This window comes from Macaca mulatta, chromosome 9 (assembly GCF_049350105.2).
Source record: "Macaca mulatta isolate MMU2019108-1 chromosome 9, T2T-MMU8v2.0, whole genome shotgun sequence".
In the NCBI taxonomy this organism is placed as follows: domain Eukaryota; kingdom Metazoa; phylum Chordata; class Mammalia; order Primates; family Cercopithecidae; genus Macaca; species Macaca mulatta.
In genome coordinates, this window is record NC_133414.1 from 60,833,277 (window position 1) to 60,848,678 (window position 15,402).

The following is a 15,402-nucleotide window of genomic DNA, read 5'->3' on the forward strand; positions in this document are numbered from 1 at the left end:
CCTCAGAAAAACTCTTGAGAACAGACATGAAAAACGCACGTAACACTTCCAGTATTATATGAAAACATTCTTGACTTCATAGAATCCCTGAAATATCTTCCTATTAAGTTAAAGTTTAAAACTCCTTTCTGTTAAAGAGATGGTAGTCTTAGCATACTTATACGAAAAAAACAATGTTGCAAATCTCTTATTTTATAAAAATTTTCTGTTAAGAATATATTTCTTTTAAACAAAATCTATTTCCTAGACTTTAATCAAATAAAAGCAGTTATCAGTACTCTAGTCCTCAATTAATGTAAGCTAATATGATTTTTGGATCCTTACAAATTGTATATGTAAGCGTGTACCCATGTATATAAATCTCTATCCCATGTGCACAAAATACATAAAAACAAATACACTAAAATATTACTAGCTACATTATAGATACTTTTAATCTTTACCTTTTTCCTCAATATTTTATATTTGCCGTTGGTTCAAAAAAAATTTTTTTAATGCTTCCTGTTGCTCTCTTCCTCTCATCAGCACTAGTTAATATTATTTTCAAAAAGAGTATGCCCTGACCTTGGGGAACCAGAAGGTTTTAGTTAATTAGAATTATGAGGAAGCAGAGTAAGGATAAAAATAAACCAGGAAATAGGATGCAATGGACCCTATGTTAACACATCAAAAAACTGGAATTTAGAATTCTGATCTTAGAGTATAGGATTTCCAGTAACATATGTTCTTTCCATAAAATAATGATTCTTCCTTTATAGTTCTAGCAGTAACTATGTACACCAATAAAATAGTTAAACACATTTAGCTCTGTGCCTTATGAAGTGTTTTCACTTATTATTCTTTGATCTTATATCATCACTGACTACATTACTTTAAAATTCATACGCTAAATGAATTTAATACTGTTTTTTTAAAAAAGGAGGCCTCATCTTTTTACACATTATTACTGTTCATGATAATGTTGTCTCATGGAAAAACAGAGTTGCGGCAAAGGGCCAACTAACTCAAAGCAATACACCGCTCTGAATTCTTTCAATTAGGGATCTCAAAACGTTATTGCTTAACTGGTGCTTGCAATACCATACTAAGTCTTATGGTGATAAGAGTGACACCCATTATACTATAATTAACAACAGAAGGGGACAGCAAAATGCAGAATCACAAACAACTTTTTCTACTTAACTGGCAGAGAAAAGACGGGCAGCACAAAGCAGTGGCTGGGAGTTTGGCGTCTGGAGCCGACTATCTGGATTCAGACTCTGACTCTGCCACTCATGTATGACCCTGCACAAGTTACTTAACTTCATCTTGCCTGAGTTTCCCCATCTATGAGGGAGAGAGGAGAATAACCATATCTACCAGCAAGGTTAAATAATTAAATGAGTTACTACTTGTAAAGTGTTGGCACATAATATTTGTTAAAAGTAAAAGAAAAACCCTGAAACTAAAGTTCAAACACTTTATTAAATAACAAAACAATCGTAGGGATGCAGAAAAACCAAATTAGATAATTCAGAATACTGCATCCTCAATTTCTGAACTTCTTAAAAAGGGGTGGTTTTCAACTATCCCTTAGCAAAAGTACAAACTGGTCAAGTATAAATGACTTTCAGAGATGCCATAGAAGAGTTTGGCTGGATACAGATAAAGCGCCTTTTTGCTTATATAAATTGAACAGAAAAATGTTCTGTCTTTAAGACAAGTTTTAAGACACAATAAATACTAGCATCAACAGGTCACCTCAGTTGCTCTTGTTGACTACCAAAAAAAAGGCAAAAATGCTGATCTCAATGTGTCAAATCTGTTTAAAGTTTAGATGGAAGAAATGAGCAATCACATAAAATTAAGACTGAAGTCAACTTCCTAAAGAAATGGAGTGTCCCAGGTTAAGGCAAGATAAGTACAGGCTGAAAGACATTTTATCCTGCCAGAAAGCAAGGAAGCACTCAACGAACAACCAGGTCAGATCAAAATGGACACAGCAGCCACCTCAAGAGACTCTCACTGGCCAAATGTGAGAAAACCGATCATCAAAAAGAATAACACCTAAAGTGAACAGAAGGAAAAAAAAAGAATTACAGTCAAAATCAATGAAATTAAAAACAGGAAAATAGAAAAAAAAAAAAAAAGCTGGCTCACTGAAGATATAAATCAAACTGTTAAACCTCTAGCCAGACTAATCAAGAAGTTCAAGACCACCCTGGCCAACATGGTGAAATCTCCACCTCTACTAAGAAATACAAAAATTAGCTAAGCACGGCGGCATATGCCTGTAATCCCAGCTACTTGGAAGGCTGAGGCAGGAGAATCATTTGAACCCAGGAGGTTGAGGTAGCAGTGAGCCAAGATCGCACCACTGCATTCCAGCCTGGGTGACAGAGTGAGATTCTGTCTCAAATAAAAAAAGAAGAAGAAGAAAAAGGAGAGAAGGCACAAATTACTAATGTAACAAATGGAAGAGGGGTCATCATTACTTATCCCAAGTACATTAAAAGTACAACAAAGGAATACTATGAACAACTTGAACAAACCTGTAACTATTAAAGAAACTGAATCAATAATCTGAATAGATCTATATCTATTAAAAAATTGAACTGATAGTTATTAACTTTTTAAAACAGAAAATGCCAGGCCCGAAGTTTTACTGGTGAATTCTTCCAAACGTTTAAGGAAAAAAAATGTGATACCAATTCTCTATAACCTCTTGCAGAAAATAAAAACAGAAGGAACATTTCCTGACTTATTCTAAAAGAGCAGCATTATTCTAATAATAATAATAATAATAAAACAAAGAGATTGTAAGAAAAGAAAGCTACAGACCAGTATCTTTCATGAACATAGGTAACAAAAATCCACAACAAAATATTAGTAAATTGAATCCATTAATGTAGAAAAGGAATTATTCACCATAACCAGGTGAGATTTATCCCAGGTATACAAGGCTGGTTCTAAAATCTACTAATGTAACCCTAACCCACCACATCAACAGGCTAATGAATATAAATCAAACGGTCATATCAATGGATGCAGACAAAGCATCTAACAAAATCTAACACCACTCATGATGAAAACGCTCAGAAAACCGAGAATGGAGAGGAATTTCCTCAATTTGATTTTTTTAAAAAAATCTACTCTACTCCCCTCAAAAAACCCTCTACAGTGAACATAGTACTTAATGGTGAAAAACTAGATACTTTCCCCCTAAGAACAAGAATAAGGCAAAAACGTCTCCTCCCATCACTCCTATTCAACATCATACCTAAAGTCCTAAATACTGCACTAAGACAATAAAAGGGAAGAAAAGGCACACAGATGGAGGGGCGACAAGAAATAAAACTGTTTTTGTTTGCAGATGACATGACTGTCTACCTAGAAATTTCTGAAGAATTGAAAAAAAAAGAAAAAACCCTCCTAGTTGATACAGCTGTTTCCACTGCGTGTGAGTTAACAATTCTGATACTGCTGTAAGATCTACGTTGGAACTGAACAACTAAGTAAATACGTGGTGTGTGCTGGGAGGCAGGTTTCTCGCTACTGGAGGAAATTTACTGGTAAGGGGAGGACCAGGAATGATCCATATGGTAATAGATTAGAGTTGAAGACACTAAGAATTCATGTTTAGCTTATACAGATACAGATGGTTACAAATATTTATGCACATATACTGATATGTAATATTAAATACTTATATGTGTCTATCTAGACATGTAGATATACAGATATTTCTAATATATGAATATATTTCTTTGCTCTATCTGCTGAGAGTACCTAAAAGAAACAACATCCCAGTAGCAACAAGCACACCTAGAACTTTGTTTCTAATACCATTTTCTAATTAAAGGAAACAGTGCTCCTTAGAGAAATGGCTGATCCCAGGACTAGGGTAGAAAACATACAAGATGAGCTGGGAGCATCCTGCAGTGCCAGAAAGAAAGTGCTCAGAAAACACCCACGCTGATGGAAGTATGTCAAAGGCACAGAAGCTAACTAAAGGGGCTCCCAATGGCCAAATCTGAAACAATGTGAGTAGCAAAATGAAGTATTATTAGTATTGGACTGTAACACAAAGTATAAAATAAGCAACCATGAGTCCATACTGATATAAATGACTAAATAAATCACTAAATGGGAGAAAATAAAAATCTCCTGCACAGAAGGATTCCAAATATTAATAATTTATGTAGACACTTTGCCATCAAGAAGCAGGACATAACTTTCTACTCTTTAAGTGTGGGCTGTGCATGGTCACTTTTCCCAAATAGTGCAGTATGAAAAGGAGGAAAAAAGAATAACTTTACAATGGAAAAATCTGACAAACATTACTTCACCAGGTGATCAAAATCAAAACCAAGTCATAAATTATGTTAACAGTACATACCCTTGACAGGATGTGATGAAATGATGCTTTACCTCTGTGGATTTTCCTTCTAGAAACCCATAAGGCTAGTCTAAAAATAAGAAAAACATTAGACAAATTCCAATAAAACGGTATCCCACAAAATATCTGAGCAGTCATGGTCATCAAAAAAAGGAATATCTGAGAAACTCACAGCTAAGAAATCCTAAGGAGATACGACAAAATGTAATGTGGTATCCCAGATGGGATCTTGTAAAAACAAAACAAAACAAAACAAAAACACTAGCTAAAATCTAAGAAAAGCTGAATAAGCTATGGATTTTAGTGAATAATGTACCAATAATTTTCACTAACTGTAACAAATGTGCCATGCAAACATATGATGTTAATTATAGGAGAAATTGGGTGTGGGGTATATAGAAACTATAGTATATACTCAATTTTTCTGTAAAACCAAAACTTCTACAAATGAAGACTATTTTAAAAAGGATGACTGAAATGATCATAAAACTTTTGAAAAATCAAAAATCCCTGTGACACAGAGAGAGTGAAAGTTATGTGCCACTTTTTGGAGATGACTATTAACCAATTTTCAAAACCGGTATGTTAAAAAGTTGGTACGTTAAAGAGAAATAAAAATTTATCTCATCTTGTTAGGAAGAACTGTAGTTCAATCCTAGTTGACAAGGGGGAAAGGTCTTTTTAACAAAGGAAAGCTGGTTAATATTAATAGATCAAGAAGGATGATAGGTGGGAGGTCCAGGTGGGCAGATCACTTGAGATCAGGAGTTTGAGACCAGCCTGGCCATTATGGTGAAACCCTGTCTCTACTAAAAATATGAAAATTAGCCAGGCGTGGTGGCGCGTGCCTGTAGTCCCAGCTACTCGGGAGGCAGAGGTGACAGAATCGCTTGAACCCAGGAGGTGGAGGTTGCAGTGACCAGAGATGGTGCTACTGCACTCCAGCCTGGGTGACAGAGTGAGACTCTGTCTGAAAAAAATAAAAATAAAAACAAAAAAGAAGGATGATAGGGTTAGAAAAACAAAAAACAAAAACAAAAAAACACCATTTGCAAGCCCAAATGAAACAACTGATTCAAAGCTCACCAAAAGATTCTAAACACATACGCTGCTGGAAAACAGAATATTCACAGGGAACCAAAATGTCATCTCACTGATCAACTGCTGATTGTCAAGGGCAAACCCATCGTTATAATGGATAGATCTGGTGAATACCATCTTAACACCAAATGATCACACTTTAGGCAAACCACCTGATGCCTGTGTTATGAGTCAATATAATGTACACAGGAATAACTAAGCCAAAAAAACTAAATATAATCCAGCCTTTAGACTCAATCTTCTACTTTAGGAAACACAGTGGGAATAGAGATACAAGTTAATTGCTACAAGAAAACAATCAGACAAATCCAAAATATGGGAAACATTCTATGACAAATGGCCTGGTCTCTTCAAGAAGCCAGTATCATAAGTGTAAAAAACAAAAAAATAGAAAACAGGACAATTGTAGTATGTTAAAAGTGACTAAAGCAACAACAATCAAATGTAGTTCATAAACTGATTCAATATTGGTTTGAAAAAGTTGACCTTTTTGGAGAAGAGGGGCAGAACAAGAAGGAAGAATAGGACTCCCCAGTGATTGCCCCTAACAGAAACATCAATGTGAACACTATCCATGCACGAAAACATCTTCACAAGAGCTAAGGAAATAAGGTGAGAAATCACAGTATCTGATTGCAGCACAAACTGACCTTTTGGGGAAATAATTAGCAAAACTTGAATATGAACTAGATATTAAGGGCTTAAGTATGACATATGTAACAGAATGTGTTTATCTTTAGGAGAGACATAAACAAATATGACAAAAAAGCTAACAACTACAATATCCAAATGAAGTATACAGGTGTTTACCATAATATTCTTTCAATGTGTATGTCTGAACATTCTTCAGTTGGGAGTGATATGAGAGAATGAAGTCACTTTAAAATGTGGGTGAGGACGGTGGCCAAAATGTTCAGTTTTAAGGAACCAAAAAACAGTAATAGCCGATTCTACTGACAGGTGTAACAAAGAAACACACTGATCTTAAACCAGGTTCCTATGACACATATACTGGAAGATGGAGCCAAAAAAGAGAGGGCATCACTTTACCAAACAATTCCTATCCTCAAAGTTTAAAATATCAACCAAAACTCTGCTGATAAAACCTTCTGAAATACACCCAGTATCTATCATTTTCTCAAGGGCTATTAAAGATATATCATTTTTCCTCAATTATAATGATTAAGATGGATGGAAAACTTTGTAATTTTGAAATTTAAGAAGTATGGGAATAGCTTAGAGAATCAAAAACAAAAACTCTTTAAGACCTTACATTTATTTTCATACACAGATGAAGATGGCATCCTAAATCAAAATCAGTATCATTTTGTATCTCTCATATAAATAATGGGTTCTATGAAATTACATTTGTTCTGCAATCCCTTACATACTAGTGGTTGGGCAGATTTATACTGCTATAAACACAACTGTAAGTCCAGCCCCAAAGTTGACTCCTTCAATTAATGACTCAGTATCCTAGGGTTTCTCTGCGAAATTTTAAAATTTTATTCAACATGACTAAGTAGATACTTCTCAAAGCCACCCCCATAATACCTAGATTCCACAGTCTTTTAATTATGACAATTTCATTACAACAAATATCTCAGCTCCTTTTATACATGACTGCCCTTTTACACTCCTAATAGACATGAAAATGTTACCCTATACCTTTATCTTTTCTAAACTTTGCAAAAATATCTAGTTTTTTCTGCCATTTTCCCCTCCCATTTCTATTTCCAAGGCGATTTCCCCCTTTTCTAATAATTCCTATAATCTGTAGAAACTGGTACCCAAAATCTTACCCCTAGGAAAAACTGAAATCACATATACTACAATTTCAAATAGAGAATCTTATGACATAAACCTTGATCAACCTAACAAATCATTTTCCTTAACATGGTGAACTAGATAATTCAAACCAATTATCTTACTGGGAGCAACTAGAAAAACTGGACACCTGCTCAAGTCCCCAGTAAAAAATATTTTAAAAATCAAAACCAAAAAACCTGTTTGAGGGCATCAGAGTGCCAAGGTAGTGAAAAAGCATGAAGACCAAGATCTAGTAGAATAAGGAAAAGCTCATAAGGGAGCCTGGCATCTGGGGCCGTTTTTCCTCCTGATGGGATCTGCTAATTCCAAAGAGGTGGCTGAGAAGCTGAGCTTGAACTTGCAACAGATTTACACAACTAGAGATGATAAAATATTGGAGTTAAGGGTTCAAGAAAGTGTGGGGGTGGGGGCATGTGGGGCTGATAACACCCCTGGCTTTATGCTAGGACTCCAAGGGGTCATATCCCAGAAGAAAATAAAACAAAATAGACCAGCCTTCGTAGACTCTGGAACCCAGTTTTGAAACATTATAGTCTCTGACTGGATTAAGATGATCCAGGATTGCTAGTGCCACTAGCTTGCCTCCTGCCAAAAGTCAACAAAAATCCTCTCTAGAAGGAGACAGCATCATTCCCAAACCTTAAATTATCTATATAATTTTTATTACATAACGTCTTAAGTTATCCAACACAGACATGCTTAATATATTCAAAAAAGTTTTTTGGTTTTTTTTTGAGAATCATGAAAGACTGGCGCAGTACAAAACTCTGCTAACTTCAAAATTTCAAATACTTTACTTCATAATCCTTACGTTCATCTCCGATGAATTCTTTAGGAATTCCCACAGCTGTTCTATGCCCTCCTTACTGCCCTTCAGTCCCCATGCACTTGAAAACTTCACGTACTAAAGTAAGAAAAATCAGTCATCCAATCTAAAAGGAGTTCATACACTCACAGACGACCCTCTAACCTGTCTTCTCTGTATATTACCTGAGAGGGAACATACTCCACTAAGTTGCCACAAGAGAGTGAACTCTATCGGGGAGACACCATAGGTTTTCCAACATTTTACAACATAATCCATTACACACACACCTCTGTGTGTATCTCTATATAAATATACTCACACATCTATGGGAAACACAACTTTCAAAAAATTCTGAACTACAGTAATCAACACACTGTGGGAACATAAGCATAGACACATAGATCAATGGAATAGAACTCAGAGTCCAGAAATAAATCTGCCTTTTTTTCAAGAATGCCCAAGACAATTTGGTAAGAAAGAATAGCATTTTCAACAAATGGAGCTAGGAGTACTGCATGTCTACAAGCAAAAGAATGACCTCATATACGTTCCTCATACCATACACCATAAAATTAACTCAACATGGATCACAGACCTAAATGTAAGAGCTAAAACTATAAAACTCAGAAAAAAACGTAGAAGTTGTCTTCATGACCTTGAGTTAAGCATTGGCTTCTTATAAAATATTCCAAAAGCACAAGGGAAAAACAAATACGTTGTATTTCTTCATTGAAATTAAAACTTTTTGTGCTACAAATGATGCCATCAAGAAAGTAAAAAGACTACCTCCAAAACAGGAGAAAATATTTATAAACCATACATCTGTTAAGCAACTTGTATCTCTAATATATAAAGAACTCTTTGGCCAGGCGAGGAAGCTCATGTTTGTAATCTCAGCACTTTTTGAGGCCAAGGTGGGAGCATCACTTGAGCCCAGGAGTTAGAGCACCTGGGCAGCACAGTGAGACCCATCTCTACAAAAAAAAATTAAAAATTAGCAGGGCACACCTGTGGTCCTAGCTACTTGTGAGGCTGGGGAGGGAGGATCACTTGAGGTAAAATTTTTTGTACTAAAAATACAAAAAAATTAGCCAGGACTAATGGCAGGCACCTGTAATCTCAGCTACTCAGGAGGCTAAGGCAGGAGAATTTCTTGAACCTGGGAGGCTGAAGTGAGCCAAGATCACACCACTGCACTCTAGCCTGGGCGAGAGAGCAAGACGTCACCTCAAAAAAAATAAAAAAGAGATAGCCAGAATGAGCAAAACTACAAAGAAAGTAGGTTAAGTGGCTGTTTAGGGCCAGGGAGAGTGGTGTATGTGCGTTTGAAGAAATGGGGAGTGACTGCTAGTGAGTATGAGGTTACTTTCTGGGGCAACAAACATGTTCTAAAGTTAGGTTGTGATGATGGTTCCATTATTCCAGGAATATACTAAAAAAGCTTTGAGCTGTGTATTTCAAATAGATAACTATAATGGTATGTGAATTATACCCCAATAAAACTGTTAAAAAATTCTTAGTCCCTTATTATACATGACACGCTATGGTATTTTCTACTTCATTTCTTTTAAAAACATAACAGAAGTTGTGATCTCCTAAATTCATTCTATAACCTACTAATGGGTCATGACTAACAATTTGAAAGCACTGCCACAGAGTCCTACCTACAACACTAAAACTTATAACCACCGTCTCCTGTATCAGGACTAATCCCCTCATACCTCACATCCCTGCTGATGGTCACCAGAAAATGTCCAGTTCTCCCTGGTTATCTATTATTCCCTGAATTCTCACTGCCATACTGCTGTGTACGTCCTCCATTTGACTCAATTCTTCATCCTCCTAATTCCTTTACTTGGCCTTCTGAAATTCCCAATTTGTGACAAGCAAACTCAGCCTGTTACACTACCTATATCCTTTCTTGTCATTGTCTATCCTCCCTCCAATTCTTCCTTATTCAGTGAGGACATTACAACTGGTTTACAGTATGTACCCTTACTCCCCTCACTAGTTGCTGATTTCACCACGCATGCAGACTGACCCTTTTTTAATACCTCAGACTTTTAACTCATTGGCCTCCTCACATTCCGGACTTGTCTCTGAATTCTAACTCTGCAGCCCACATCCAAGGTCATCCTGAGCATCAATTATGTCAATAATTATCATACTTGTGAAATCTCTCTTTCAGATATCCCACTCTGACCATGGCATTCAATCTTTCAAATTAACTTACTCAAACCCTGTGGCCAGTTACATACTCAACCACCACCCCACAATAAGCAGGCCCTTATTTCCCTTGTCCCCTTTTCCTTCTTTTGTACTGATCTGGTGTGATGGTTAGCTGTAAGTATCAATTTGGCTAGGCTGTAGTACCCAGTTATTCAAACAATTATGTAGTTGCTGTGAAGGTATTTTGTAGATGTGATTAATATCTACAAACAGTCAAGTTTAAGTACCGGAGCTTATCCTTGATACCGTGGGTAGGCCTCATCCAATCACTTGATAAGGCTTTAATAGCAAAAACAAGTTTCCCTGAGAAAAACAAAATTCTGCCTCAAAGCTGCAGTATTAACTCCTGACCAAGAATTTCCTGCCTGTCCTACAGATTTCAGACTTGCCAGCCCTCACAAAAATAAATGCCTTAAAATCTCAGTCTATCTATCTATAACTCAGATTGGTTCTGTTTCTCTGGAGAACTCTACTACACCTGGCAAAATCTCACCCTGGGTAAATCCAACCACCTGCCTTATCTGTGCCTGTAACTAATCAGCTAAATAATGCTGGGGGGGGGTGGTCACAAAACCAGGTTGACCGATATCACTTTAACTTCAAGATTTTAAACCTTAAATGAACAATCAATACTTCTTGACAAACTGCTTCAAACTCCTCACACTCCCATCCCTTTCTGCCCATATGAATCTCATGCTTCACTGAGCAAACAAACCACAAGAGAAGATGAAAGCCAGGAGAACAGGTCTTCATCTTCCAACTTCCAAACTTCCTCACAAGGGCACACTTTTCCACATTTCCTCCTGTTAGATGGAAAAGATTTCTCCTCTAATGAGGGCCAAACTCTCTACCTGTACTCTGCATCCCCTTTCCTACATACAGCAATGCCATTTTCACTCAATTTCTGAGCCTCACAATTTCCTTTATCTACCAACCCATTTCTTTGTTCACTTTAGAGCTAATCTTAAAAGAGTGGTCTACACCCACTGTGTCAGCACTTGCTCATATCTCACTCTTTTTCAAAGTGTTTCATTCAGGGGCTAGGTGTGGTGGCTCACGTCTATAATCCCAGCAATTTGGGAGGCTGAGGTGGGAAGATCACATGAGGCCAGGAGTTTGAGACCAGCCTGGGCAACACAGTGAGACCCCATCTTTACAAAAAACTTAAAAATTAGCCAGCCGAGTCCCAGCTACTTGGGAGGCTGAGACAGGAAGATCCACTTGAGCCCAGGAGTTTAAGGCTGCAATAAGCTATGATCACACCACTGCACTCCAGCCTGGGCAACAGAGGGAGATGGTCTTTAAAAAAAAAAAAAATCATTCATTGTTTTTTAACCATCTTCAACTTGGCTTCTTTCTTCCTACTTTAATAAAATCGTCAAACAAGATCACCAACAACTTCCCATATAATCTCTCTATGCCTGTTTCCTCATGTATAAAATGGGCCTAACAGTGCCCACCTTGTAGGGTTGCTGTGTGATGTTTAAATAATTTAACATACATAAAGCACAAGAATAGTGGCTGATACATGATAGGCACCAAATAGGGTATGTATTAGTTCTTATACTATTAGGATAGTCTGGATTCTTATTTTCCCAAGGTTCTAACTTTTTGTTTCTAGTTACTTAACAATGTATGGGTCCTTGAGCAGAAAACCACCTCAGCTTTTTGGTGGGAGCAGGGGAAGGGAAGAAGAGACAGAAAATGAACTATTTAATCCCCATTAAGCAATGAGATCTCTACTGAAATTCAGCTAAGTATCTAACTACCATATAATTTTTTTTTTTTTTTTTTTTTTTTTTTTTTTTTTTTTTTCTTTTTTTTTGAGACGGAGTCTCGCTCTGTCGCCCGGGCTGGAGTGCAGTGGCCGGATCTCAGCTCACTGCAAGCTCCGCCTCCCGGGTTTACGCCATTCTCCTGCCTCAGCCTCCCGAATAGCTGGGACTACAGGCGCCCGCCACCTCGCCCGGCTAGTTTTTTGTATTTTTTTTAGTAGAGACGGGGTTTCACCGTGTTAGCCAGGATGGTCTCGATCTCCTGACCTCGTGATCCGCCCGCCTCGGCCTCCCAGAGTGCTGGGATTACAGGCTTGAGCCACCGCGCCCGGCCTACCATATAATTTTATAAGGATGAGCGACCTGCCTCAAACCCAGTCGCCAAATCAAACTCACTCTTCGCACTCTCTCACTCCTGTGCTTTCCTGACTTGCTGATTTCAGCATTTTTCCAAGCTTAAGACCCTCCTGTCTATATTCATTCACTTCATACTTCTACATATCTTGACCTCTGACCGTACGCTCTCTGACACCAGACTAAACTATATTTCAGGGAGCTGCCTCTGACTGCTAAGCACATAGAAAGCAGCCTATATGTATAGTCACACCTTGCTTAAGGACGGGGATACCTTCTGAGAAACGCATCGTTAGGCAATGCCGTCACTGTGCGAACATCATGGAATGTACTTACACCAACCTAGATAGTATAACATACCTAGGCTATAATATGGTGTAGCCTATTGACCCTAGGCTACGAACCTGTACAGCATATTACTGTACTGAATACTGCAGGCGACTGTAACACAACGGGAAGTATTTGTGTATCTAAACATAGAAAAAATAGAGTAAAAATATGGTATAATTTAATGGGACCACTGTCACATGTGTGTTCTGTCACTGACTGAAACCTCACCATGGGGTACATGACTGTATTATTAAATAAGAGACAAGGCAGTTAACTGCTATTACATTAGCTATCAAGTGATTGATCCCCAACTTGTCCATTTAACATTTTGAAAACCACAGTTCATTTCAAGTTACATTAACTTTAGAAAGAAAACTTCACACTACTTTAAGTATTCCCATAATCCCTCCCTAATTTCATTATTATTCATAACCTTTAAATACTCAACAGATAAACAGATATTTTGGCTCTCGTTTCACATATAATGGAGGAAAACTATAATCTTCTAAAAATCACCACTATGAATGCAATAAAAAAAATATAGCGGTATTAAAAAGTTGGGGGAGGGAGGAGGTAAAAATCAAAGGAAACAAAAAAGCTGGCATGACATATCAGAAAAATCAAAAATTCAACTACAAAACTATTAGAAATAATAAATATTCTACAGGGGGCTTATCATTTAATATATAAAAAATATTAACTAATTTACAAAATAAAAAAGCTTTCATATATAAAACCAGATAGAAGATAAAATGGAAAAAAAGATGCCATTTCCGGCAGGAAAAAAAAAAAAAAACAGAAAAACTTAAATATATAAAATAGCAAAAAAAAAAAAAATTCTTTTTAATGTTTAAAAATGCTATCAGGAACCCAAAATGAGACTTCAACAAATAAAAAGGTTAAGTTTTTCCTATTCTTGGATATAAAGGTACAACATCATAAAGCTGTCACTTATTTTTTAAATACAAAGAAATCCTAACAGTAAACTGAATCCATGTAATAGAAGTCAATCACTGGGGAGCAAGGTAACTTGAAAAGGATGTACAAAATGCTTCTGGGTGATGGAAGTGTTCTTTATTTTGATCTGGGGTTGCACAAGTGTATACATAAGCAAACTTATTGGACTGTAATGCTTGTGCATCTAGCTGTACATAATTTTACCACAATAAAACAAAAAAACTGATTCCAACAGAAAGACTGGCAGAGGAGGGGTACAGACTAGACTAGATGGGTTGTTTCTGAAAGTTCATATAAAATAAACAAGATAGAAGCCAGAAAAATACTTCTGAAAAGAGAAATAAAAGGGAATTAGACCTAGCAGAAAACACAGCATATGCTACAATAATAAAAACAGGATGGCTTGGGTCCCAAACAGGCGGATGGGTCAGTGGGACCAATGGTACCAAACACACGTGGAAATTTTGTAAATGGTAAAAGTGGCATTTTAAATCAGTAAGACAAAGATGGACTATTTAATAAATGGTATAGGGGCAACTGGATGGATATCTGGTGAAGAAAATAAAGTTGGAACTATACATAATATCCTACCATAGAATGGAAAACAGCAAATTGGGGAAAAATATTTCCAAAAAATAGCATGGAGCCAATCTGTAAAATTAATCCTAAAAATCTAGGAAAATGAGCAACAAAGCAATAGAAAAATACGCAAAGACAAGGACAGTTCAAAATAAAGAAAATACAAACAGTCCTTAAAAGATGAAAGATGTTTAAGGGTAACAAGAAGCAGGCATCCTTACACAGTGCTGGTGGAATGGAAGGTGGACAACCTCTACAGGCTTCACTTCAGCAATACATAAAAATACAAATGCATATACACTGGCCTAGGAACTCTACCTCTGGAAATTTATCCTATGCATTTAAGTGCAACATGATGTATGCACAAGGTAATCCACTGCACCATGGTTTTTGATAGCAAAAGTCTGAAAACTACCTAAATATGCATCAAAAAGGAGTTAAATGGTACACCAGTATAATGATGTTATAGACTGTCTGTGTCCCTCCAAATTCATATGTTGAAGCCCTACCCTCCAACTTGATAGTATTTGGAGGAGAAATCTTTAGGAGGTAACTAAGCTTCTCATGTATTAGGTCATGAGGGTGGAGTCCCCATGATAGGATGAGGAACAAACTAGAGCTCTTAGGGGCCATGTGAGGATACATCCAGAAACCAGCCACCTGTAAAGCCAGGAATAGGGCCCTCAACAGGGAACCAAATTGGTTAAGTAGCCTAATCTTGAATTTCCCAACTTCCAGAACTGTGAGAAATAAATTTCTGTTGTTTAAACCACTCAATCTACGGTATTTTGATATAGCACCCCAAACAGAGTAACACAAATGGAATACCACAAAGATGTTAAAAAAGATGTTAAAATACCACAAAGATGTTAAAAAAAGCATGCTATTTACATACTGATATGACTGATATAAAATAATATCTCAGCTATATTAAAACAAAAAAGCAGGCCACGTGCGGTGGCTCACACCCATAATCCCAGCACTTTGGAGGCCAAGGCAAGTGGATCACCTGTAATCCCAGCTACTCAGGAGGCTGAAGGAGGAGAATCACTTGAACCTGG

At 36.9% G+C, this 15,402-nt stretch overlaps 1 protein-coding gene across 15 annotated transcripts in view; it reads right to left on the bottom strand.

Annotated features, from left to right (window-relative positions):
* The window catches only part of MAPK8 (mitogen-activated protein kinase 8), a 135,173-nt gene that overhangs the window by 112,618 nt on the left and 7,153 nt on the right, over positions 1-15,402 (bottom strand). For 7 of the 15 annotated variants that reach the window (XM_028826347.2, XM_028826345.2, XM_028826350.2 and 4 more), the window contains one exon: positions 4,379-4,448. The exons of the other annotated variants lie outside the window; for them this stretch is intronic. The gene's annotated coding sequence lies outside the window, so the exon portion shown is untranslated. The remainder of the gene's footprint in view (positions 1-4,378; positions 4,449-15,402) is intronic. 15 annotated transcript variants of the gene reach the window in all.